At 47.7% G+C, this 27,157-nt stretch overlaps 6 non-coding genes and 3 pseudogenes across 6 annotated transcripts; all 9 read left to right on the top strand.

Moving 5' to 3' along the window:
* Window positions 1-538: 538 nt before the first annotated feature.
* On the top strand, window positions 539-729 carry LOC130301959 (U2 spliceosomal RNA). The gene has a single exon (XR_008852297.1). It is a non-coding gene; the product is annotated as a U2 spliceosomal RNA (small nuclear RNA).
* A 2,082-nt stretch (window positions 730-2,811) lies between these two features.
* LOC130301958 (U2 spliceosomal RNA) lies at window positions 2,812-3,002 on the top strand. The gene has a single exon (XR_008852295.1). It is a non-coding gene; the product is annotated as a U2 spliceosomal RNA (small nuclear RNA).
* A 2,086-nt stretch (window positions 3,003-5,088) lies between these two features.
* On the top strand, window positions 5,089-5,279 carry LOC130301957 (U2 spliceosomal RNA). Its single transcript, XR_008852294.1, has one exon. It is a non-coding gene; the product is annotated as a U2 spliceosomal RNA (small nuclear RNA).
* A 2,083-nt stretch (window positions 5,280-7,362) lies between these two features.
* Window positions 7,363-7,495, top strand: LOC130301971 (U2 spliceosomal RNA; annotated as a pseudogene).
* Window positions 7,496-12,666: 5,171 nt separating this feature from the next.
* LOC130301968 (U2 spliceosomal RNA) lies at window positions 12,667-12,857 on the top strand. Its single transcript, XR_008852305.1, has one exon. It is a non-coding gene; the product is annotated as a U2 spliceosomal RNA (small nuclear RNA).
* Window positions 12,858-14,944: 2,087 nt separating this feature from the next.
* LOC130301969 (U2 spliceosomal RNA) lies at window positions 14,945-15,114 on the top strand (annotated as a pseudogene).
* A 5,819-nt stretch (window positions 15,115-20,933) lies between these two features.
* Window positions 20,934-21,106, top strand: LOC130301967 (U2 spliceosomal RNA; annotated as a pseudogene).
* A 2,090-nt stretch (window positions 21,107-23,196) lies between these two features.
* On the top strand, window positions 23,197-23,387 carry LOC130301956 (U2 spliceosomal RNA). Its single transcript, XR_008852293.1, has one exon. It is a non-coding gene; the product is annotated as a U2 spliceosomal RNA (small nuclear RNA).
* A 2,082-nt stretch (window positions 23,388-25,469) lies between these two features.
* Window positions 25,470-25,660, top strand: LOC130301955 (U2 spliceosomal RNA). Its single transcript, XR_008852292.1, has one exon. It is a non-coding gene; the product is annotated as a U2 spliceosomal RNA (small nuclear RNA).
* The last annotated feature ends 1,497 nt before the right edge of the window (window positions 25,661-27,157 follow it).

Genomic DNA, 27,157 nt, shown 5'->3' with positions numbered 1-27,157 from the left:
TGATGTCACCTAGAACCTTCACAGCAGCGACAGCTTTATGAGGAGCATCAGCACTGCTCTGCCTGAGCAGAACCATCACCGCCATAGGTTGTCAAATAACCCGGGTTTAACCCACACAGGTAAGTCCAATGGGGTGCAGGCATGTCCTCTATGCTTACAGCTTCCCGTGGGTGTTGGTTTGATACCGTTTGGGGACAGCCAAGGAGGCATCTGCAGGCAACAAAGGTAGGTGTGTGCTTGTGTGTGTGTTTCCTATGCAGATCCTAAGCCCAGTGTCACATGCAAGTAGGAGGAGTAAGAAGGGTTCCTGGCAAATCCGGGTTATGGATTGCATTTAAAAAGGCCCCGTGGGAGTGCAATGGGCCCCTGTCTTGCTGCTTAGCAATAATGGTATGGGTTTAGGTTCTGCTGTGTGTACTGGTGGTTGACTGCCCCCCAGCCCAGAGTGTGCATGGAAAATTGTCTGGCAGCCTCCCTGACAGCAAGCAGTGATAGTGCCCATGAAGGGGACCTTGTTGGGCCCGCCCCTTTCACGGTTATCGCTTCTCGGCCTTTTGGCTAAGATCAAGTGTAGTATCTGTTCTTATCAGTTTAATATCTGATACGTCCCCTATCTGGGGACCATATATTAAATGGATTTTTGAGAACGGGGGCCGATTTCGAAGCTTGCTTCCGTCGCCCTATGCATTGACCCGATATGGCAGTATCTTCGGGTACAGTGCACCACCCCCTTACAGGGTTAAAAAGAAAGATTCCTACTTTCATTGCTACCTGCTTGCTGGCTAGCCAGCTAGCCAGCCCTGTGGGCCTTGCTGCTGCTGCAGCCAAAAAACAAAAGGTGGTGCTGCTGCTGCTGCTTCTGCTGCTTCTGCTTGTGTCTGGCCGCTGTTGGAGCGTCCAGGCACAGGACTTCTGCTGCTGCTGACTAAATGGCCTCCTTAATTGGATCATTTGAGTAGCCAGCACACCTGTGCAGGTAGGGCATGACATGATAGGCAGCTGCCTTGATAGCGGGTGGGTGCTGAATGTTCCTAATTGACAAAATAAGATTAATGCTTATGAAGAAATATAAAATCTCATCCCTTCCCCAATATCGCGCCACACCCCTACCCCTTAATTCCCTGGTTGAACTTGATGGACATATGTCTTTTTTCGACCGTACTAACTATGTAACTATGTAACATAACATGGGGGGGGGGTCTCCTGGCTGTTCACACAGGTGTGTCATTGCTGTACATTGACCATGCATTGCTTCTGTGGTATTGCAAAGGCAAAGACAAATGCTTCCAGCCATCCATTGCACTAATGGATTGGTCATCAGCTGGCTGTCTATGTCCCGCATCAATATAGACCAAAGTACAGAGGGTTAGGCTATGCTATTGTGCACCTACCTGATGCATCAGAAGGTGCGAGGCCCTTGCTAAATTCTGTGCACAGACTTTGAGATCTATACTTTAGACTGTATCTAAACCTGCTCCAACATGGACTGACATTCTGGCCTACTTTCAGCCGATGCGACTTGTCTGTCGCTGAACAGTCGCTTTTTATGTATTCAGCACCTATGTATAATGTTGTAAAAATGCTCTAGAAGCTAAAGTCGCAGAAATGTCACACATATTTGGCCTGCAACTTTCTGTGCGACAAATTCAGACAGGAAAAATCAGTATAAATCCTTAGAAAATTATCCCCCAGTGTCTCCATCTGCTGGCGGTATTGAATAAGCATTGCTGCACTGATGGGGTATGCATTAGACGAAAAAAAAGAAGAAAAAGAAGAATAATACGCCCAGAAAAGAGGCGAAAAGGAGAAAAACGTAAAAAAACGTGAAAAAAAAGTAAGAGGAAGAGAAGGGAAAAAAAGGTGGAAATGGGTTTAAAAGTGATTTCGGCGGAGAAATATATATATATATATATATATATATATATATATATATATATACGCGCACACACACACATATATATAAACGTATTCTCCGTTGAGATATTGCAGCCGCTGCTGTGTCCAGGCCCAGGAGCCTTAGCACTGTGCTGTGATGTCACTCAATACCACTGACATCACTAGGTGTAAACAACATCTCTCCTTTGCTGTGTATGTGACTATGGAGCTGTTTGGTGATGTCGTCTATTATGGCCTTCATAGAAGCAACAGGAGATTGTTGCATCCATCTAGAACCCTCAGAACTACAGTGCTATGATGTCACTCACTTCCACAGGCCTTGCAGAGTGTAAACAACAACAACCCAGCTTTGTTGTGTATGTAACCATAGGGATTTGTGATGTCACCTAGAACCTTCACAGCAGCGACAGCTTTATGAGGAGCATCAGCACTGCTCTGCCTGAGCAGAACCATCACCGCCATAGGTTGTCAAATAACCCGGGTTTAACCCACACAGGTAAGTCCAATGGGGTGCAGGCATGTCCTCTATGCTTACAGCTTCCCGTGGGTGTTGGTTTGATACCGTTTGGGGACAGCCAAGGAGGCATCTGCAGGCAACAAAGGTAGGTGTGTGCTTGTGTGTGTGTTTCCTATGCAGATCCTAAGCCCAGTGTCACATGCAAGTAGGAGGAGTAAGAAGGGTTCCTGGCAAATCCGGGTTATGGATTGCATTTAAAAAGGCCCCGTGGGAGTGCAATGGACCCCTGTCTTGCTGCTTAGCAATAATGGTATGGGTTTAGGTTCTGCTGTGTGTACTGGTGGTTGACTGCCCCCCAGCCCAGAGTGTGCATGGAAAATTGTCTGGCAGCCTCCCTGACAGCAAGCAGTGATAGTGCCCATGAAGGGGACCTTGTTGGGCCCGCCCCTTTCACGGTTATCGCTTCTCGGCCTTTTGGCTAAGATCAAGTGTAGTATCTGTTCTTATCAGTTTAATATCTGATACGTCCCCTATCTGGGGACCATATATTAAATGGATTTTTGAGAACGGGGGCCGATTTCGAAGCTTGCTTCCGTCGCCCTATGCATTGACCCGATATGGCAGTATCTTCGGGTACAGTGCACCACCCCCTTACAGGGTTAAAAAGAAAGATTCCTACTTTCATTGCTACCTGCTTGCTGGCTAGCCAGCTAGCCAGCCCTGTGGGCCTTGCTGCTGCTGCAGCCAAAAAACAAAAGGTGGTGCTGCTGCTGCTGCTTCTGCTGCTTCTGCTTGTGTCTGGCCGCTGTTGGAGCGTCCAGGCACAGGACTTCTGCTGCTGCTGACTAAATGGCCTCCTTAATTGGATCATTTGAGTAGCCAGCACACCTGTGCAGGTAGGGCATGACATGATAGGCAGCTGCCTTGATAGCGGGTGGGTGCTGAATGTTCCTAATTGACAAAATAAGATTAATGCTTATGAAGAAATATAAAATCTCATCCCTTCCCCAATATCGCGCCACACCCCTACCCCTTAATTCCCTGGTTGAACTTGATGGACATATGTCTTTTTTCGACCGTACTAACTATGTAACTATGTAACATAACATGGGGGGGGGGTCTCCTGGCTGTTCACACAGGTGTGTCATTGCTGTACATTGACCATGCATTGCTTCTGTGGTATTGCAAAGGCAAAGACAAATGCTTCCAGCCATCCATTGCACTAATGGATTGGTCATCAGCTGGCTGTCTATGTCCCGCATCAATATAGACCAAAGTACAGAGGGTTAGGCTATGCTATTGTGCACCTACCTGATGCATCAGAAGGTGCGAGGCCCTTGCTAAATTCTGTGCACAGACTTTGAGATCTATACTTTAGACTGTATCTAAACCTGCTCCAACATGGACTGACATTCTGGCCTACTTTCAGCCGATGCGACTTGTCTGTCGCTGAACAGTCGCTTTTTATGTATTCAGCACCTATGTATAATGTTGTAAAAATGCTCTAGAAGCTAAAGTCGCAGAAATGTCACACATATTTGGCCTGCAACTTTCTGTGCGACAAATTCAGACAGGAAAAATCAGTATAAATCCTTAGAAAATTATCCCCCAGTGTCTCCATCTGCTGGCGGTATTGAATAAGCATTGCTGCACTGATGGGGTATGCATTAGACGAAAAAAAAGAAGAAAAAGAAGAATAATACGCCCAGAAAAGAGGCGAAAAGGAGAAAAACGTAAAAAAACGTGAAAAAAAAGTAAGAGGAAGAGAAGGGAAAAAAAGGTGGAAATGGGTTTAAAAGTGATTTCGGCGGAGAAATATATATATATATATATATATATATATATATATATATATATATATATGCGCACACACACACATATATATAAACGTATTCTCCGTTGAGATATTGCAGCCGCTGCTGTGTCCAGGCCCAGGAGCCTTAGCACTGTGCTGTGATGTCACTCAATACCACTGACATCACTAGGTGTAAACAACATCTCTCCTTTGCTGTGTATGTGACTATGGAGCTGTTTGGTGATGTCGTCTATTATGGCCTTCATAGAAGCAACAGGAGATTGTTGCATCCATCTAGAGCCCTCAGAACTACAGTGCTATGATGTCACTCACTTCCACAGGCCTTGCAGAGTGTAAACAACAACAACCCAGCTTTGTTGTGTATGTAACCAAAGGGATTTGTGATGTCACCTAGAACCTTCACAGCAGCGACAGCTTTATGAGGAGCATCAGCACTGCTCTGCCTGAGCAGAACCATCACCGCCATAGGTTGTCAAATAACCCGGGTTTAACCCACACAGGTAAGTCCAATGGGGTGCAGGCATGTCCTCTATGCTTACAGCTTCCCGTGGGTGTTGGTTTGATACCGTTTGGGGACAGCCAAGGAGGCATCTGCAGGCAACAAAGGTAGGTGTGTGCTTGTGTGTGTGTTTCCTATGCAGATCCTAAGCCCAGTGTCACATGCAAGTAGGAGGAGTAAGAAGGGTTCCTGGCAAATCCGGGTTATGGATTGCATTTAAAAAGGCCCCGTGGGAGTGCAATGGGCCCCTGTCTTGCTGCTTAGCAATAATGGTATGGGTTTAGGTTCTGCTGTGTGTACTGGTGGTTGACTGCCCCCCAGCCCAGAGTGTGCATGGAAAATTGTCTGGCAGCCTCCCTGACAGCAAGCAGTGATAGTGCCCATGAAGGGGACCTTGTTGGGCCCGCCCCTTTCACGGTTATCGCTTCTCGGCCTTTTGGCTAAGATCAAGTGTAGTATCTGTTCTTATCAGTTTAATATCTGATACGTCCCCTATCTGGGGACCATATATTAAATGGATTTTTGAGAACGGGGGCCGATTTCGAAGCTTGCTTCCGTCGCCCTATGCATTGACCCGATATGGCAGTATCTTCGGGTACAGTGCACCACCCCCTTACAGGGTTAAAAAGAAAGATTCCTACTTTCATTGCTACCTGCTTGCTGGCTAGCCAGCTAGCCAGCCCTGTGGGCCTTGCTGCTGCTGCAGCCAAAAAACAAAAGGTGGTGCTGCTGCTGCTGCTTCTGCTGCTTCTGCTTGTGTCTGGCCGCTGTTGGAGCGTCCAGGCACAGGACTTCTGCTGCTGCTGACTAAATGGCCTCCTTAATTGGATCATTTGAGTAGCCAGCACACCTGTGCAGGTAGGGCATGACATGATAGGCAGCTGCCTTGATAGCGGGTGGGTGCTGAATGTTCCTAATTGACAAAATAAGATTAATGCTTATGAAGAAATATAAAATCTCATCCCTTCCCCAATATCGCGCCACACCCCTACCCCTTAATTCCCTGGTTGAACTTGATGGACATATGTCTTTTTTCGACCGTACTAACTATGTAACTATGTAACATAACATGGGGGGGGGGTCTCCTGGCTGTTCACACAGGTGTGTCATTGCTGTACATTGACCATGCATTGCTTCTGTGGTATTGCAAAGGCAAAGACAAATGCTTCCAGCCATCCATTGCACTAATGGATTGGTCATCAGCTGGCTGTCTATGTCCCGCATCAATATAGACCAAAGTACAGAGGGTTAGGCTATGCTATTGTGCACCTACCTGATGCATCAGAAGGTGCGAGGCCCTTGCTAAATTCTGTGCACAGACTTTGAGATCTATACTTTAGACTGTATCTAAACCTGCTCCAACATGGACTGACATTCTGGCCTACTTTCAGCCGATGCGACTTGTCTGTCGCTGAACAGTCGCTTTTTATGTATTCAGCACCTATGTATAATGTTGTAAAAATGCTCTAGAAGCTAAAGTCGCAGAAATGTCACACATATTTGGCCTGCAACTTTCTGTGCGACAAAGTCAGACAGGAAAAATCAGTATAAATCCTTAGAAAATTATCCCCCAGTGTCTCCATCTGCTGGCGGTATTGAATAAGCATTGCTGCACTGATGGGGTATGCATTAGACGAAAAAAAAGAAGAAAAAGAAGAATAATACGCCCAGAAAAGAGGCGAAAAGGAGAAAAACGTAAAAAAACGTGAAAAAAAAGTAAGAGGAAGAGAAGGGAAAAAAAGGTGGAAATGGGTTTAAAAGTGATTTCGGCGGAGAATATATATATATATATATATATATATATATATATATATATATATATGCGCACACACACACATAGATATAAACGTATTCTCCGTTGAGATATTGCAGCCGCTGCTGTGTCCAGGCCCAGGAGCCTTAGCACTGTGCTGTGATGTCACTCAATACCACTGACATCACTAGGTGTAAACAACATCTCTCCTTTGCTGTGTATGTGACTATGGAGCTGTTTGGTGATGTCGTCTATTACGGCCTTCATAGAAGCAACAGGAGATTGTTGCATCCATCTTGAACCCTCAGAACTACAGTGCTATGATGTCACTCACTTCCACAGGCCTTGCAGAGTGTAAACAACAACAACCCAGCTTTGTTGTGTATGTAACCATAGGGATTTGTGATGTCACCTAGAACCTTCACAGCAGCGACAGCTTTATGAGGAGCATCAGCACTGCTCTGCCTGAGCAGAACCATCACCGCCATAGGTTGTCAAATAACCCGGATTTAACCCACACAGGTAAGTCCAATGGGGTGCAGGCATGTCCTCTATGCTTACAGCTTCCCGTGGGTGTTGGTTTGATACCGTTTGGGGACAGCCAAGGAGGCATCTGCAGGCAACAAAGGTAGGTGTGTGCTTGTGTGTGTGTTTCCTATGCAGATCCTAAGCCCAGTGTCACATGCAAGTAGGAGGAGTAAGAAGGGTTCCTGGCAAATCCGGGTTATGGATTGCATTTAAAAAGGCCCCGTGGGAGTGCAATGGGCCCCTGTCTTGCTGCTTAGCAATAATGGTATGGGTTTAGGTTCTGCTGTGTGTACTGGTGGTTGACTGCCCGACAGCCCAGAGTGTGCATGGAAAATTGTCTGGCAGCCTCCCTGACAGCAAGCAGTGATAGTGCCCATGAAGGGGACCTTGTTGGGCCCGCCCCTTTCACGGTTATCGCTTCTCGGCCTTTTGGCTAAGATCAAGTGTAGTAATACAGGAGATCTGGTCAGAAGGTACTCGGGTACCCCTCTCCTCGGCCTTGTGGGATCGCCCAGGTTTATTGCCTGGGCTTCACCCACTTGTTGCTATTGGGGAGAGGGCTTAGTCCCAGGGTAACGGGTTGCGATCGCCTCTCAAAGCCTTCGGGTGGAGAGAGGTTTGAGCGAATTGGCTGGTTGGTTGGAGCGGAGAGAACCAGACCAAAACACGAATGAACCATGGATGAAGATCTAGATCCTGGTTCGGTACCGGCTTATGCCCGGATTAAACACACTGTGCGGGTCATTCTCACAGGTGATGCGGCGGATGCACGTGGCATGAGGTTCGTGATAGAGGACGTGCTCGACAAGATTCTTAATGTTCGTAAGCGAGAGATTTTGGCCATCCAGGATTACCCTAAGCGGAGGATCTACGACTGCACTTTCATAGGGGAAGGCGTATTCTTAGATGCAGTAATGAAAATTCCAAAGCAAGATGATCCGAGGCTTAAGGGTATCCAAATTGTCGAGCACGTCCTAGATGAAACCAAGTTGATTGTCGTGAAGATGTACTCCCCTTTTGTAAATCAGAGAGAGATCGATGGGTTCCTGGCAGCCTACTTTAAAAAGGTGGAGTTCAGAGGAAAAATCATGAACGACTGTGGTGTCTGGACCTCAAAATGGCGATATCAAGTCACGTGCAACAAAGACCCCACCCTCCCAGGGGGGATACTATTACCGCCTGCTCGTTTTAAATTAAACAATGTGTGTGGCGACCTCTTTTTTGCGGGAATGCCAAACTTCTGCAGAAGGTGCCAACGTTATGGGCACATAAAGGAAAATTGTGAAAGTTCCTGTAAGAAATGTGGAAGCATGCAACATGAAACAGAAAAATGTGATAAGGGTTTGAGATGTAATTTTTGCCGTCACTTTGGTCACGTGTATGCTTTCTGTCCCCACAGACCAAAAAAAACCACAGAACAGCAAGGGCAACCCAAGAGAGACGTCCGGAGACCAGCCTGGGGAAAAGCCAGAGAGGAGGAGCACCCCCCACAAGAAGAGGTAAGCTGTGAGATGGAGACCACGGCCCCCCCAAAAGAACCCCAGGAGAAAGAGGCACAGGTGGAAAGGGGGACCCCAAATGAGAGGAGGCCGGGGAAGAGAAATGCGAGAGGGGATCGGGCAGATACCTCAGAGAAGGTGGAAGAGCGAGAGGTGCCCGATTCCACCCCGGAAGGTCCTCCTGCTCGGGGTCCCCCTGAGTGTGAAAACCCGGACGGAGTAGCAAAGGTGAAAAGACGAAGGGGCTCCAAAGGGCGTCCGGACTCGGAGGTGGTCCAGGAGGAGCAGATGGAAGTTCCTGTCGTGACGGGGGCTCCAAGTGAAGCTCCTCCACAGGTCCCAGCGGTGGATACCCCTCCTCCTCCCAGCCAGGAGGAGGTTTCAGGGGTGACCATCTCCGAGGTCCCGGAAACGGACCTAAGTACGCACCCGACCCCTATGGAGGGGCAAGAGGTGGACGCCGAAAAAGAGAATGGAGCCCAGAAGCTGTTCTTACCAATGTACTCCGTCTATACACCTGTGGTCTTGGAAGAGGGGGGCTGCTCGAGCGATGGTGGTTCCTCTCCGGCTTCCTCTATGTGTACGGTAGAGTCAGAGGTGGGGGGTAACGAGAGCTCCAGTGCGCAATCTGGTTTTTAGTTTGTTATCTGAGCCTCCCTTTTTTTTACATCTCCAATGGCTGAGTTGTCCGGATTGTCTATGAATGTAAGAAGTATAAGTTCACGAGCGAAACGGGTTGCCCTTTTTAACTACTTGTCTATTTTTGCTGCTTCTGTGGTTTTCCTGCAGGAGTGCGGCATCCCGCATAGTTTAAATTATGAAAAGTATAAAAAAGATTGGGTACACGGTCCATCAGTCTGGTCTGGATCTAACGAATCCAGATCAGCAGGGGTCGCCATACTTTTTAAAGGAAATGCTTTTATTGATTTTATTCATGAGATTTTACCAGGCAGAATTTTATTGGTTAAAGCTTTTATTGATGGTATTAAATGGCAGTTTTTAAATTTTTATGGTTCACCCAATAAAAATGATAGAGCACGGATGTTAGAGATTTTACCCCTTTTTATCAATGATTCTGAACCTCTTATTTTAGCAGGTGATTTTAATTGTATTTTAAGGGGGGAGCACCGTTTTACCAATTCAGTAAGTAGAAACTATGATAAAACATCTTCTATGTTAAAAAATATGATTATTGATTTTAGACTTACTGATGTTTTTAAGAAATGCAATAGTATTTTACCAGAAAGAGACGGTGTGACCTGGAGCAACGCAAACTGCAGCTCCAGGATCGATTTTATCTTCTGTTCTTATCAAGTACTGCCTTTTAAGTGTGATGTTTTAACCAATGTTTTTTCTGATCACAAACTTTTATCTTTTAAGGTGAAGAGTGATTTTAGAAAAAAGACTGGGAGGAATGCCTGGAAGATGAATGTATCCCTTTTAGAAGATCCGCAGGTTTTATCCGATTTTATCAACTTCTACAAGGACTGCAGACGGGTAAGAGATCCTAACACTCCCATCAGTATATGGTGGGAGAAAATGAAAATAAAAATAAAAGAGTTTTTTATTAGAGTAGGGATCTCTAGAGCTAAAGAGAAGCGTGAGTTTTACTCCCTTCTAAATACCCGTCTGCAAACCCTGTACAAATTCAGAGACAATGGTATAGAGGTTTATAGAGAAATTACTGACTTAAAAAAAGAAATAAAACAGTGCCTGGAGCAGAAGGGAAAAGAGATAATTTTCAGATCCAAAATAAAGCACCTTGAAGAGAACGAGACCTGCTCCAGGTACTTTTTTAAGAAAGTAACGGATAAAAAGGTTTTAATTGATAATATACAAGGAGAAAAAGATGTACAGGGTATTTTAAAAAGGGTACATTCATTTTATGCGGATCTTTTTAATACAAAAAATATTGATATTGATTTTATGAATGACTCATTGAAGGAGATTACCAATGTTTTAGACCCTGTGTCCCAGTCTCTTTTACAGAGGGAGATCTCGGAACAGGAGGTTTTAGAGACGATCAGGAGTTTTAAATCCGGTAAGGTGCCTGGTCCTGACGGTATACCCATTGAGTTTTATGTCATTTTTTATGGTGTTTTAAAAGATGACCTTTTTTCCCTTTTTACAGAAGTATTTAAAACAAAAGCCCTCCCAGGTTCATGGAGGAAGGGTGATGTCTCCCTGCTGTTCAAAAAGGGAGACCGGTCAGATCTAAAGAACTGGAGACCAATCACCCTCCTCAACTGTGACTACAAAGTGATGGCAAAACTGTGCGCAAATAGATTAAAAAGTGTAATAGAGAAAATAATCCATTCAAATCAGGTCTGTGGGGTGCCTGGGAGGAGCATATGGGAAAATCTTAACCTTTTAAAAGATGTGATTAGTGACACAAAGTCTAGAAACGGAAAACTAGCCATTTTATCCTTAGACTTCGAGAAGGCTTTTGACAGAGTGTCACATTTTTATCTTTTTAAGGTTTTAGAGAAAATGGGTATACCTGAAGGCTTTTTATTGTCTCTTAAGGCCTTTTATAAAAACTGCACAAGCAAGATTTTAGTTAACGGTTTTAAGACACAGGATGTGATTTTAAATTCCGGAGTGAAGCAGGGGTGTCCTTTGTCCCCACTACTTTTCATATGTGCGCTTGAGCCTCTACTATGCACCTTGAGGAGAGATAAGCAAATAAGAGGGGTCCCCCTGCCGGGAGGAGGGGGACTAGAGGCTAAAGTAGTGGGGTACATGGACGATGTGGCAGTGCTTGGAAGGGACACCCCATCGCTTCAAAAAGCCCTAAAGCAAGTTGAATTTTTTTGTTGTGCCTCCGGTTTTAAGGTAAATTTTAATAAAAGCAGTGTTTTAAATATAGGAGGACTGTTTTTAAGGGATTTACCCATTCCTGTGTCTGAGTCTGTGCAGATTTTAGGGGTCTCCTTCAGTGAGTCAAACAATGGTTTTAATAGCTGGGACTTGGTGGCTCAAAAAATAAACACAAAAATTTGTGTGTGGAACATGAGAAAGCTAACGATGGAGGGGAAGGTTTTAGTTACAAAGATGGTGATTTTACCCATTTTATTGTATCTTGGCATGGTCTTTCCACCCCCCGAAATGATTTTAAATAAAATTATTAAAGCATGTTTTACCTTTTTATGGAGCTCCAAGAGTGAAAAATTGAGAAGAGAGATCGTCATGATGCCAAAGGGTATGGGTGGAAAGGACTTCCCCGACATCAGGGCGTTCCTTTTTACCAAGTTTTTTAGCATGTGTGTTAGCACACTTTTTAAGGATAGTTACTGGTCATATTTTATCCGTTTTAATACAGGTTTTTTTATGAGGAGGAATGGGTGGTTTAAAACTGTTTTAAGCTGTCCTTATGCTTTTAATCTTCCCCAACAATACAAGATTTTAGAGAAAATTTTCAACTTGTACAACTTTAACGGAAAAAGTATTAATGAAGTAACTAATAGCAAAAAAATGTTAAAATATATTAAAGAAAGTGGTTTTATTGCCCCTGTGAATAATTTTAATGAAGAGAAATGCAGGAAAATATGGAAGATGGCAAATATGATTTATCTTTTTAATTCACAGAAAGATCTGGCCTGGAGCTGCATACACGAGTGTCTTCCATGCCGGGCATTCCAGCACCGAAGAAGGATGGCCAACACTGCAGTATGCCCGAGGGAGGGCTGCCAGGAACCCGAGACCGTGTACCACCTTTTCTGGACTTGTTTTTATGCAAAAAGGATATGGACTAAAATACTCCCTCTGGTGAAGAAGATAACAGAAATAAAGGACTTAAACTCTGCAGCTGTTTTTTATGGATGTCTGGAATGCCCAATACGGACTCAAGAGACAATGGCATGGAAGATCATAAACTGTGTTAAAGCAGCTCTATGGAATGCCAGAAACATTTTACTTTTTAAACATGAGATTTTATCTGTGAATGATGTTTTAGCTCTTTGTTTTAGTGATATGTACCAGTACTTTTTATTAGACAAGAAATATTATCCTTTATTAGCTAGAAAATGGTATTTTAATGAATGGAACGCCCTTTTGTAAAGCCACCAAGTGCCCATTTTAAGTGTATTATGATTGTATTTATGTGAACTTTTATTGTTATATGTGATTTTATTATCAAAATTTGTTTTTATTGAAAAAAAACTTATATTTATAAATCGTAATGCACTTTGTAAAATGTTATGAATTCTAAATAAAAAGATACCCCTCAGGGGTAGCCAAGTTAAAAAAAAAAAAAATCTGTTCTTATCAGTTTAATATCTGATACGTCCCCTATCTGGGGACCATATATTAAATGGATTTTTGAGAACGGGGGCCGATTTCGAAGCTTGCTTCCGTCGCCCTATGCATTGACCCGATATGGCAGTATCTTCGGGTACAGTGCACCACCCCCTTACAGGGTTAAAAAGAAAGATTCCTACTTTCATTGCTACCTGCTTGCTGGCTAGCCAGCTAGCCAGCCCTGTGGGCCTTGCTGCTGCTGCAGCCAAAAAACAAAAGGTGGTGCTGCTGCTGCTTCTGCTGCTTCTGCTTCTGCTTGTGTCTGGCCCCTGTTGGAGCGTCCAGGCACAGGACTTCTGCTGCTGCTGACTAAATGGCCTCCTTAATTGGATCATTTGAGTAGCCAGCACACCTGTGCAGGTAGGGCATGACATGATAGGCAGCTGCCTTGATAGCGGGTGGGTGCTGAATGTTCCTAATTGACAAAATAAGATTAATGCTTATGAAGAAATATAAAATCTCATCCCTTCCCCAATATCGCGCCACACCCCTACCCCTTAATTCCCTGGTTGAACTTGATGGACATATGTCTTTTTTCGACCGTACTAACTATGTAACTATGTAACATAACATGGGGGGGGGGGGTCTCCTGGCTGTTCACACAGGTGTGTCATTGCTGTACATTGACCATGCATTGCTTCTGTGGTATTGCAAAGGCAAAGACAAATGCTTCCAGCCATCCATTGCACTAATGGATTGGTCATCAGCTGGCTGTCTATGTCCCGCATCAATATAGACCAAAGTACAGAGGGTTAGGCTATGCTATTGTGCACCTACCTGATGCATCAGAAGGTGCGAGGCCCTTGCTAAATTCTGTGCACAGACTTTGAGATCTATGCTTTAGACTGTATCTAAACCTGCTCCAACATGGACTGACATTCTGGCCTACTTTCAGCCGATGCGACTTGTCTGTCGCTGAACAGTCGCTTTTTATGTATTCAGCACCTATGTATAATGTTGTAAAAATGCTCTAGAAGCTAAAGTCGCAGAAATGTCACACATATTTGGCCTGCAACTTTCTGTGCGACAAATTCAGACAGGAAAAATCAGTATAAATCCTTAGAAAATTATCCCCCAGTGTCTCCATCTGCTGGCGGTATTGAATAAGCATTGCTGCACTGATGGGGTATGCATTAGACGAAAAAAAAGAAGAAAAAGAAGAATAATACGCCCAGAAAAGAGGCGAAAAGGAGAAAAACGTAAAAAAACGTGAAAAAAAAGTAAGAGGAAGAGAAGGGAAAAAAAGGTGGAAATGGGTTTAAAAGTGATTTCGGCGGAGAAATATATATATATATATATATATATATATATATATATATATATATGCGCACACACACACATAGATATAAACGTATTCTCCGTTGAGATATTGCAGCCGCTGCTGTGTCCAGGCCCAGGAGCCTTAGCACTGTGCTGTGATGTCACTCAATACCACTGACATCACTAGGTGTAAACAACATCTCTCCTTTGCTGTGTATGTGACTATGGAGCTGTTTGGTGATGTCGTCTATTACGGCCTTCATAGAAGCAACAGGAGATTGTTGCATCCATCTTGAACCCTCAGAACTACAGTGCTATGATGTCACTCACTTCCACAGGCCTTGCAGAGTGTAAACAACAACAACCCAGCTTTGTTGTGTATGTAACCATAGGGATTTGTGATGTCACCTAGAACCTTCACAGCAGCGACAGCTTTATGAGGAGCATCAGCACTGCTCTGCCTGAGCAGAACCATCACCGCCATAGGTTGTCAAATAACCCGGATTTAACCCACACAGGTAAGTCCAATGGGGTGCAGGCATGTCCTCTATGCTTACAGCTTCCCGTGGGTGTTGGTTTGATACCGTTTGGGGACAGCCAAGGAGGCATCTGCAGGCAACAAAGGTAGGTGTGTGCTTGTGTGTGTGTTTCCTATGCAGATCCTAAGCCCAGTGTCACATGCAAGTAGGAGGAGTAAGAAGGGTTCCTGGCAAATCCGGGTTATGGATTGCATTTAAAAAGGCCCCGTGGGAGTGCAATGGGCCCCTGTCTTGCTGCTTAGCAATAATGGTATGGGTTTAGGTTCTGCTGTGTGTACTGGTGGTTGACTGCCCCCCAGCCCAGAGTGTGCATGGAAAATTGTCTGGCAGCCTCCCTGACAGCAAGCAGTGATAGTGCCCATGAAGGGGACCTTGTTGGGCCCGCCCCTTTCACGGTTATCGCTTCTCGGCCTTTTGGCTAAGATCAAGTGTAGTATCTGTTCTTATCAGAACAGATTACCTGGCAGGGGAGATACCATGATCGCTACGGTCTGAAGAACTCCAAGCATTGTGGTAGAGATTTTGCGTAGTACGATTGCAGTACTTTTCGTTCTTATTAGAACCGCATTTCTCTAGAGCATACCACCTGAAGATCGTCTCCTGCCTGCCTCGGAACATCTGAAGAAGGAGAAGATCTTGAAGACTGCAGCTCCGGAAGAAGCCGACGAAGAACCTGGAAGAAGGGAATCGGCGGTGAATTCCGGAACAGCGGCGAAGAGGAAGGCGGCGCAGAATCTTTTCGAAGAAACTCGCTGCCTCTGGAGAAGGATTTGCATAGCTCCTCCCACCGGGACCGGATCTGCATAGCTCCTCCCACCCGGGAAAGAAGACTTTGCGAAGCCTCTCTCCACAAGCAAGCAAGGAAGCGGAAAAGAGCCTGCTGGAAGAAGCCATGGCCTCAACCAGCAAGTCCACCCAGGAGGCTGCAGGGCAAGGCCTGGAGGTCCAGCCCCAACCACAGCAAGCTTCAACCTCCACCACGGCACGGCAAGGCAGAAGGGCGGCAGAATTCCTAACCTGGAAGCTCCAACCCTGGAGCCCTGGATGAGGCAGACTGTTGCCTTGAAGCTCAAGCCCGTGGACGGAAGGGTGCCGGACATGTCCCACGACGTGTTCTGCAAGAAGATGCTGGCGGATCAAGGCTTCCCCACGGCTGACACCCTGGGAATAGCAACCTTCTTTTCGGGAATCTTCTACATCACCTTTGCCACCATTGGGACCTGTAGAAGATACTGGGAGGTGGTGAAAGCGGCGAGTCCCGAATCCCCTTTCTCTCGCTTTGTGGGCAACTGCCTTATTCAAAGAGAGGAGAGGCGGGTGACGGTCTCAATGCGGAACCCACACACCCCAGGCACGGACATCTCGACCTTCCTGAAGCGCTTCTGCACCGTGGTGAGGGAGCCCACCCGCATCCTGAACTCACTCGGATACTGGACCTGCAAGTGGTCTGTGGTCGTCAGACTCAACAAGAACCCTGCTTCTCCAGACGGACTACAGCACCTGCCAACGACATTTTCCTTGGGCAACTCCACAGGACTTATCTTCTACCCGGACATGCCGCAGACCTGCAGGAGATGTGGCAAGATGGGCCACGAGGGCAAGGACTGTACGGAGGATGCCTGCAGGTATTGCCGTGTGACAGGTCACACGACCAAGGACTGCCCCAAGAGCAAGACCTGCAACCTCTGCGGACTGGCAGCCCACAGCTACAAGGACTGCCCCCAGAGGGAGAGAACATGGGCATCTGTGGCAGCGAGAGCACCGAAGCCAGCCCCAGCTCCGGAGCCAACACCACGGATGGCCAAGCCGACCAAGGAGGGTAAGAAGGCGAAAGCCACCACCCCTGCCCCGTCCCGCCCCTCCCCTGCCCCTCCCGCCCCATCCCCTGCCCCTCCCGCCCCATCCCCTGCCCCTCCGGCCCCATCCCCTGCCCCATCCCGTCCTGCCCCATCCCGTCCCACCCCTGCCCCATCCCGTCCCACCCCTGCCCCATCCCGTCCCACCCCTGCCCCATCCCGTCCCACCCCCGCCCCTCCTGCCCCATCCCGCCCCACCCCTGCCCCCCGTACCCCACCCCGGCCCACCCCTGCCCCCCGTACCCCACCCCGGCCCACCCCTGCCCCGTCCTCCCCTGCCCGGCCCACCCCTGCCCCGTCCTCCCCTGCCCGGCCCACCCCTGCCCCGTCCTCCCCTGCCCGGGCACTCTCTCCTGCCCCCCGCCCCACCCAGCCTCCTTTCTCTCCTGGCCCAGCAGCACCTAACCCCCCTCCAGCTGCTGGTGCCCGCCCTTCAGAGGACTTTCCTGTGCTTCCTCCCCCAGGTACCATACAGAGGAAGAGGAAAGGAAGGGACAACGTATCAGAAGAGTCCCACAAAAGAAAGATAATCGAGACCTGCGAGACCCCTCAAGCTTCAGATGAGGAGGAGGAGATGGAGCAGGTCTGCGAGAGCCTTGAAGCTTCAGAAGGAGAGGAGGTGATGGAGCAGGCCCAAGTGGAGCAGGTCCAAGCAGAGCCAGTCCAAGCTCAATCTATGGAGGAGCTGCTGCAGGACCCAGAGGTTAAGAAAATCCTGGACACTCCGTCCAACACGGTCTACGACGAGTTCTTGGAAGGGCGCTACGAGAAGCCACAGGAGCCGACAGGCGCCAGAGAAGAGGACCCGTCCGACCAGACTGGTAACTAGTATCAGAACTAACCTCTCTTTTTATTCCCATGGCTGATCTCAACATCTTCTGCATTAATGTGAGGAGTATTAGAGCTTGGTTTAGATTTCAGACTGTTCTTACGTTCTTAGATTCCCAGAGGTGTGATGTTTACATGTTGCAGGAATGTGCTTTGTCTGCTTCTAGGTCTTACAACCATCTGGCCAGGCAGTGGCCTCACGGCCCTTCCTACTGGTCTGGTGGGGGCGACAATAGGTCTGCGGGGGTGGCCATCCTGATCAGGGGAGGTAACTTTGCACTTGATTCCGTCCGGGAGCTCGTCTGTGGCAGACTTCTTGTCGCAGACGGTTCCTGGGCGGGTGAGCCCGTGCGGCTCATCAACGTGTATGCCTCCCCTGAGAGGGATGTCCGACTGGAGGTTCTCCAGGCCCTGCGGGCTGAACTCGCCACCACTAGAGCAGTAGTGTTGGGTGGTGACTTCAACTGCCCCATTGAGGTGGACGGGCGCAGTTCTGGCACATCCGCCAACCTGGACGTGACGTCTAAACTGCTGATTGAGATGGTGACGGAGGCATCCTTGCAGGACGTTGTCGGGTCCATCGGGAACGGCTCCGTAAACTATACGTGGAGCCGCCCCGATGGCTCGCTCCGTTCTCGGATAGACTTCATCTTCACTTCGAGAGCAGTCAGAAAGGTGTCGTACTCTATGGTCCCCTGCTTCTTCTCTGACCACAGGGCCATTCGATTCCGGGGGACTCTGGGCCATGGATTCCCACCTGGCCCGGGCTCCTGGAAGTTGAATTGTGCCCTGTTGGAGCAGAGGGAGGTCATGGAGGAACTTAGGGATGCTTACCTTGTATGGCGAAATGACAAATGTCTGTTCAAGTGCATCAGCGATTGGTGGGAATATGTTAAAGTCGAATTCCGTTGTTTCTTTCAGGCAAAAGGCAGACAACAGGCGTGTGCGAAGAAGTGGGACTTGAGGAAACTGCAGCGCGAGCTGCGGTCCCTGCAGGACCTGCTCCAGTGTGGCTGGGACGTCAGGGAGGAGCTGGAGGAGACCAAAAAGAGCTTGAAAAGGCACTTTGAGGAGGAATCCAAGCGAATCGTCTTTCGTTCCAAGGTGGAGAACCTGGAGAAGGGTGAGAAATGTAACTCTTTCTTTTTCAGGAAGCTCCATGCCGGCCACACGCCCCTGACTGAGCTACGAGATGAGACCGGACACATGAGGAGCGGCAAGGAGGAAGTGATGGGGGTCGTCCACGACTTCTACAGCAACCTCTACGCCCCCAAGTCATCCGACCCCGAAGCCGCCGAGAGGTTCCTGTCAGGTGTCACTAACGTTGTTGATCCCGCAGGTGCGGCGGCTATGGACGATCCCTTGACGGTGGGGGAGCTGCTCTCTGCCGCTAAATCCTTTAAGCCCGGCAAGACCCCGGGCAGTGACGGTCTCCCGGCCGAGCTCTACGTAGCGCTGGGTGACCTGATCTGTCCGGACCTGTCGGAGGTGTACGAGGAGATGGTGGTGGGGGGCAGAATGCCTCCGTCGTTGAGGGAAGGGATGATCACGATCTTGTATAAGCGGAAGGGGGAGAGATGTGACCTGAAAAACTGGCGTCCCATCTCTCTCCTGAACGTGGACTACAAGATCCTCGCCAAGGTGCTGGCCAACAGGCTGAAACCTGTCATGGGGCAGATCGTCCATCCGGACCAGACCTGCAGCATTCCTGGCCGCAGGATTGCCGACAGCCTTGCCCTTGTGAGAGACACGGTCCATTACATCCAGGACCGCGGGGGCCGCGCCGCCCTGGTCAGCTTAGATCAGGAGAAGGCGTTCGACCGTGTCTCCCACGCATTCATGGACAGGGTTTTGCGCAGGCTGGGTCTGGGGAAGATGTTTTGCTCTTTTGTTAACGTTATGTATTTTGACATTTACAGCACGGTGTTGGTGAACGGCTGGAAGACTGACCCCTTTCCTATTCTTTCAGGGGTTAGACAAGGCTGCCCTCTTTCACCTCTCCTTTTTGTTTGTGTTATAGAGCTCTTCGCTGAGACTATCCGGCAGAATGGAGAGATCAGAGGGATCACCGCACCAGGACCAGATCGCCACGAGGTCAAGTGCTCGCTCTACATGGACGACGTGACCGTCTTCTGCGCTGACCAGCGTTCGGTGACTGCACTCGTCCAGACCTGCGAGGACTTCGGCAGAGCTTCGGGGGCAAAAGTCAACTGCGGGAAGTCGGAGGCCATGCTCTTCGGGGAATGGCACCTGGCTTCTTCCGCCCCCTTCCCCTTTACTATTAAGCCGGACTTCATTCAAATTCTTGGAGTCTGGTTCGGGAAGGAAGGAGCGGCCCTTAAGTCTTGGCAAGACCGACTAGGAAGGATAAACTCGAAGATCGGACTGTGGAGCTCCAGAAAGCTCACGATGGAAGGCAAGGCACTTGTCCTGCGGAGTGAAGTTTTGCCTGTGCTCCAATATACCGCACAGGCCTGGCCTCCCCATACCACTGTTTGCAAGGCCATCACCCGGACAGTGTTTGGCTTCGTCTGGGGCAAAATGGACAGAGTCAAGAGGACCGTGATGTACAAGGAACCCCGCAAGGGTGGGAAGGGAATACCCGACATCCCCGCTCTGCTGAGGGCCTCCTTTGCATGTGTCACGGTGCAGCGGACTCTTGTAGAAAAGACTGGCTCAGCGGGCAGGTCCATGTCTCGCTTGCTTCTCATGCCCCTCTGGAGACAGCTGGGCTGGGACAAGTGGGACAGCTCCATCCCTTACAACTGGAACACTCCCTGGTTCTATGGGGATGTTGTCCGGTTTGTGAGGGAGCACCAGCTGGAAGGACTGAAACCAGACCTATGGAAGCCAAAGACAATCCACAAGCTCATCCGAGCTAAGGACTCGACCGAGCTGGTTCCGGGACTCCCCGCAGCCACTGCAGAGACAGTTTGGAACAATGTGGCCTCAAAGCGGCTTACCAATGGACACAAGGACTTGTCGTGGATGGCCGTCATGGGAGGTCTCTCTCTCAGGTCATTCATGCATGCCCGCAACCTGTGCAAGACCCGGTACTGCCCCCGTTGCCCCTACGTGGAGGAAACATCTTTCCACGTGTTTTGGCAGTGCCCCTTTGCACAGGGTCTGTTGGACGCCCTAGAACAGGAACTCAGAGACTCAGTGCCCAGGAGCTGCCTATCGTACCATTCGGTGCTTTACGGCCTGTTCCCTGGGACCCACGACGTGGAGGCCATCCAGGAGGCCTGGCGCCTTATGAACTGTTTTAAGGACGCAGTGTGGCTTGCCAGGAACCGCCTCGTGATCAACAGGGAAAACATGTCCGTCCGGGACTGCCGCAGGTTCATCAAGAACCTGCTTAGAGACTATTCCATCTTGGACAGCTCGGCCGTTGATGAGGAAGAAGAGGAGTGAAGACCCCTCTCCTTCTCCCATGTCTCCCTGAAGATACAGCCCAACAGTTTGGCCCTGTGATCCGCCCCCTCCCTACCCCCACATAGTCGCCCACACCCCTACCCCGATCACAGATTGTATTATTTGGTTTTTGTTTGATCTCTTGTGCCTTTCTATTGCAGGATTGAGCTGAATGTTAGAGTAGCATGGTGTGCGATGTATAGCTTAGGGAACCTTTGCTGTGTATTGTACTATCATGCTTTGTGTGACTGTAATTTATTGTACGACTTGTAATGACTGAACGGAAAATAAAGCTCTTTCAATCAAAAATCTGTTCTTATCAGTTTAATATCTGATACGTCCCCTATCTGGGGACCATATATTAAATGGATTTTTGAGAACGGGGGCCGATTTCGAAGCTTGCTTCCGTCGCCCTATGCATTGACCCGATATGGCAGTATCTTCGGGTACAGTGCACCACCCCCTTACAGGGTTAAAAAGAAAGATTCCTACTTTCATTGCTACCTGCTTGCTGGCTAGCCAGCTAGCCAGCCCTGTGGGCCTTGCTGCTGCAGCCAAAAAACAAAAGGTGGTGCTGCTGCTGCTGCTTCTGCTGCTTCTGCTTCTGCTTGTGTCTGGCCCCTGTTGGAGCGTCCAGGCACAGGACTTCTGCTGCTGCTGACTAAATGGCCTCCTTAATTGGATCATTTGAGTAGCCAGCACACCTGTGCAGGTAGGGCATGACATGATAGGCAGCTGCCTTGATAGCGGGTGGGTGCTGAATGTTCCTAATTGACAAAATAAGATTAATGCTTATGAAGAAATATAAAATCTCATCCCTTCCCCAATATCGCGCCACACCCCTACCCCTTAATTCCCTGGTTGAACTTGATGGACATATGTCTTTTTTCGACCGTACTAACTATGTAACTATGTAACATAACATGGGGGGGGGGGGGGGGGGTCTCCTGGCTGTTCACACAGGTGTGTCATTGCTGTACATTGACCATGCATTGCTTCTGTGGTATTGCAAAGGCAAAGACAAATGCTTCCAGCCATCCATTGCACTAATGGATTGGTCATCAGCTGGCTGTCTATGTCCCGCATCAATATAGACCAAAGTACAGAGGGTTAGGCTATGCTATTGTGCACCTACCTGATGCATCAGAAGGTGCGAGGCCCTTGCTAAATTCTGTGCACAGACTTTGAGATCTATACTTTAGACTGTATCTAAACCTGCTCCAACATGGACTGACATTCTGGCCTACTTTCAGCCGATGCGACTTGTCTGTCGCTGAACAGTCGCTTTTTATGTATTCAGCACCTATGTATAATGTTGTAAAAATGCTCTAGAAGCTAAAGTCGCAGAAATGTCACACATATTTGGCCTGCAACTTTCTGTGCGACAAATTCAGACAGGAAAAATCAGTATAAATCCTTAGAAAATTATCCCCCAGTGTCTCCATCTGCTGGCGGTATTGAATAAGCATTGCTGCACTGATGGGGTATGCATTAGACGAAAAAAAAGAAGAAAAAGAAGAATAATACGCCCAGAAAAGAGGCGAAAAGGAGAAAAACGTAAAAAAACGTGAAAAAAAAGTAAGAGGAAGAGAAGGGAAAAAAAGGTGGAAATGGGTTTAAAAGTGATTTCGGCGGAGAATATATATATATATATATATATATATATATATATATATATACGCGCACACACACACATATATATAAACGTATTCTCCGTTGAGATATTGCAGCCGCTGCTGTGTCCAGGCCCAGGAGCCTTAGCACTGTGCTGTGATGTCACTCAATACCACTGACATCACTAGGTGTAAACAACATCTCTCCTTTGCTGTGTATGTGACTATGGAGCTGTTTGGTGATGTCGTCTATTATGGCCTTCATAGAAGCAACAGGAGATTGTTGCATCCATCTAGAACCCTCAGAACTACAGTGCTATGATGTCACTCACTTCCACAGGCCTTGCAGAGTGTAAACAACAACAACCCAGCTTTGTTGTGTATGTAACCATAGGGATTTGTGATGTCACCTAGAACCTTCACAGCAGCGACAGCTTTATGAGGAGCATCAGCACTGCTCTGCCTGAGCAGAACCATCACCGCCATAGGTTGTCAAATAACCCGGGTTTAACCCACACAGGTAAGTCCAATGGGGTGCAGGCATGTCCTCTATGCTTACAGCTTCCCGTGGGTGTTGGTTTGATACCGTTTGGGGACAGCCAAGGAGGCATCTGCAGGCAACAAAGGTAGGTGTGTGCTTGTGTGTGTGTTTCCTATGCAGATCCTAAGCCCAGTGTCACATGCAAGTAGGAGGAGTAAGAAGGGTTCCTGGCAAATCCGGGTTATGGATTGCATTTAAAAAGGCCCCGTGGGAGTGCAATGGGCCCCTGTCTTGCTGCTTAGCAATAATGGTATGGGTTTAGGTTCTGCTGTGTGTACTGGTGGTTGACTGCCCCCCAGCCCAGAGTGTGCATGGAAAATTGTCTGGCAGCCTCCCTGACAGCAAGCAGTGATAGTGCCCATGAAGGGGACCTTGTTGGGCCCGCCCCTTTCACGGTTATCGCTTCTCGGCCTTTTGGCTAAGATCAAGTGTAGTATCTGTTCTTATCAGTTTAATATCTGATACGTCCCCTATCTGGGGACCATATATTAAATGGATTTTTGAGAACGGGGGCCGATTTCGAAGCTTGCTTCCGTCGCCCTATGCATTGACCCGATATGGCAGTATCTTCGGGTACAGTGCACCACCCCCTTACAGGGTTAAAAAGAAAGATTCCTACTTTCATTGCTACCTGCTTGCTGGCTAGCCAGCTAGCCAGCCCTGTGGGCCTTGCTGCTGCTGCAGCCAAAAAACAAAAGGTGGTGCTGCTGCTGCTGCTTCTGCTGCTTCTGCTTGTGTCTGGCCGCTGTTGGAGCGTCCAGGCACAGGACTTCTGCTGCTGCTGACTAAATGGCCTCCTTAATTGGATCATTTGAGTAGCCAGCACACCTGTGCAGGTAGGGCATGACATGATAGGCAGCTGCCTTGATAGCGGGTGGGTGCTGAATGTTCCTAATTGACAAAATAAGATTAATGCTTATGAAGAAATATAAAATCTCATCCCTTCCCCAATATCGCGCCACACCCCTACCCCTTAATTCCCTGGTTGAACTTGATGGACATATGTCTTTTTTCGACCGTACTAACTATGTAACTATGTAACATAACATGGGGGGGGGGGTCTCCTGGCTGTTCACACAGGTGTGTCATTGCTGTACATTGACCATGCATTGCTTCTGTGGTATTGCAAAGGCAAAGACAAATGCTTCCAGCCATCCATTGCACTAATGGATTGGTCATCAGCTGGCTGTCTATGTCCCGCATCAATATAGACCAAAGTACAGAGGGTTAGGCTATGCTATTGTGCACCTACCTGATGCATCAGAAGGTGCGAGGCCCTTGCTAAATTCTGTGCACAGACTTTGAGATCTATACTTTAGACTGTATCTAAACCTGCTCCAACATGGACTGACATTCTGGCCTACTTTCAGCCGATGCGACTTGTCTGTCGCTGAACAGTCGCTTTTTATGTATTCAGCACCTATGTATAATGTTGTAAAAATGCTCTAGAAGCTAAAGTCGCAGAAATGTCACACATATTTGGCCTGCAACTTTCTGTGCGACAAATTCAGACAGGAAAAATCAGTATAAATCCTTAGAAAATTATCCCCCAGTGTCTCCATCTGCTGGCGGTATTGAATAAGCATTGCTGCACTGATGGGGTATGCATTAGACGAAAAAAAAGAAGAAAAAGAAGAATAATACGCCCAGAAAAGAGGCGAAAAGGAGAAAAACGTAAAAAAACGTGAAAAAAAAGTAAGAGGAAGAGAAGGGAAAAAAAGGTGGAAATGGGTTTAAAAGTGATTTCGGCGGAGAATATATATATATATATATATATATATATATATATATATATATACGCGCACACACACACATATATATAAACGTATTCTCCGTTGAGATATTGCAGCCGCTGCTGTGTCCAGGCCCAGGAGCCTTAGCACTGTGCTGTGATGTCACTCAATACCACTGACATCACTAGGTGTAAACAACATCTCTCCTTTGCTGTGTATGTGACTATGGAGCTGTTTGGTGATGTCGTCTATTATGGCCTTCATAGAAGCAACAGGAGATTGTTGCATCCATCTAGAACCCTCAGAACTACAGTGCTATGATGTCACTCACTTCCACAGGCCTTGCAGAGTGTAAACAACAACAACCCAGCTTTGTTGTGTATGTAACCATAGGGATTTGTGATGTCACCTAGAACCTTCACAGCAGCGACAGCTTTATGAGGAGCATCAGCACTGCTCTGCCTGAGCAGAACCATCACCGCCATAGGTTGTCAAATAACCCGGGTTTAACCCACACAGGTAAGTCCAATGGGGTGCAGGCATGTCCTCTATGCTTACAGCTTCCCGTGGGTGTTGGTTTGATACCGTTTGGGGACAGCCAAGGAGGCATCTGCAGGCAACAAAGGTAGGTGTGTGCTTGTGTGTGTGTTTCCTATGCAGATCCTAAGCCCAGTGTCACATGCAAGTAGGAGGAGTAAGAAGGGTTCCTGGCAAATCCGGGTTATGGATTGCATTTAAAAAGGCCCCGTGGGAGTGCAATGGGCCCCTGTCTTGCTGCTTAGCAATAATGGTATGGGTTTAGGTTCTGCTGTGTGTACTGGTGGTTGACTGCCCCCCAGCCCAGAGTGTGCATGGAAAATTGTCTGGCAGCCTCCCTGACAGCAAGCAGTGATAGTGCCCATGAAGGGGACCTTGTTGGGCCCGCCCCTTTCACGGTTATCGCTTCTCGGCCTTTTGGCTAAGATCAAGTGTAGTATCTGTTCTTATCAGTTTAATATCTGATACGTCCCCTATCTGGGGACCATATATTAAATGGATTTTTGAGAACGGGGGCCGATTTCGAAGCTTGCTTCCGTCGCCCTATGCATTGACCCGATATGGCAGTATCTTCGGGTACAGTGCACCACCCCCTTACAGGGTTAAAAAGAAAGATTCCTACTTTCATTGCTACCTGCTTGCTGGCTAGCCAGCTAGCCAGCCCTGTGGGCCTTGCTGCTGCTGCAGCCAAAAAACAAAAGGTGGTGCTGCTGCTGCTGCTTCTGCTTGTGTCTGGCCGCTGTTGGAGCGTCCAGGCACAGGACTTCTGCTGCTGCTGACTAAATGGCCTCCTTAATTGGATCATTTGAGTAGCCAGCACACCTGTGCAGGTAGGGCATGACATGATAGGCAGCTGCCTTGATAGCGGGTGGGTGCTGAATGTTCCTAATTGACAAAATAAGATTAATGCTTATGAAGAAATATAAAATCTCATCCCTTCCCCAATATCGCGCCACACCCCTACCCCTTAATTCCCTGGTTGAACTTGATGGACATATGTCTTTTTTCGACCGTACTAACTATGTAACTATGTAACATAACATGGGGGGGGGGGTCTCCTGGCTGTTCACACAGGTGTGTCATTGCTGTACATTGACCATGCATTGCTTCTGTGGTATTGCAAAGGCAAAGACAAATGCTTCCAGCCATCCATTGCACTAATGGATTGGTCATCAGCTGGCTGTCTATGTCCCGCATCAATATAGACCAAAGTACAGAGGGTTAGGCTATGCTATTGTGCACCTACCTGATGCATCAGAAGGTGCGAGGCCCTTGCTAAATTCTGTGCACAGACTTTGAGATCTATACTTTAGACTGTATCTAAACCTGCTCCAACATGGACTGACATTCTGGCCTACTTTCACAGCCGATGCGACTTGTCTGTCGCTGAACAGTCGCTTTTTATGTATTCAGCACCTATGTATAATGTTGTAAAAATGCTCTAGAAGCTAAAGTCGCAGAAATGTCACACATATTTGGCCTGCAACTTTCTGTGCGACAAATTCAGACAGGAAAAATCAGTATAAATCCTTAGAAAATTATCCCCCAGTGTCTCCATCTGCTGGCGGTATTGAATAAGCATTGCTGCACTGATGGGGTATGCATTAGACGAAAAAAAAGAAGAAAAAGAAGAATAATACGCCCAGAAAAGAGGCGAAAAGGAGAAAAACGTAAAAAAACGTGAAAAAAAAGTAAGAGGAAGAGAAGGGAAAAAAAGGTGGAAATGGGTTTAAAAGTGATTTCGGCGGAGAAATATATATATATATATATATATATATATATATATATATATATACGCGCACACACACACATATATATAAACGTATTCTCCGTTGAGATATTGCAGCCGCTGCTGTGTCCAGGCCCAGGAGCCTTAGCACTGTGCTGTGATGTCACTCAATACCACTGACATCACTAGGTGTAAACAACATCTCTCCTTTGCTGTGTATGTGACTATGGAGCTGTTTGGTGATGTCGTCTATTATGGCCTTCATAGAAGCAACAGGAGATTGTTGCATCCATCTAGAACCCTCAGAACTACAGTGCTATGATGTCACTCACTTCCACAGGCCTTGCAGAGTGTAAACAA

This window comes from Hyla sarda, unplaced genomic scaffold (genome assembly GCF_029499605.1).
Source record: "Hyla sarda isolate aHylSar1 unplaced genomic scaffold, aHylSar1.hap1 scaffold_1142, whole genome shotgun sequence".
Lineage (NCBI taxonomy): Eukaryota > Metazoa > Chordata > Amphibia > Anura > Hylidae > Hyla > Hyla sarda.
This window is presented reverse-complemented; position numbering and strand designations above follow the sequence as displayed.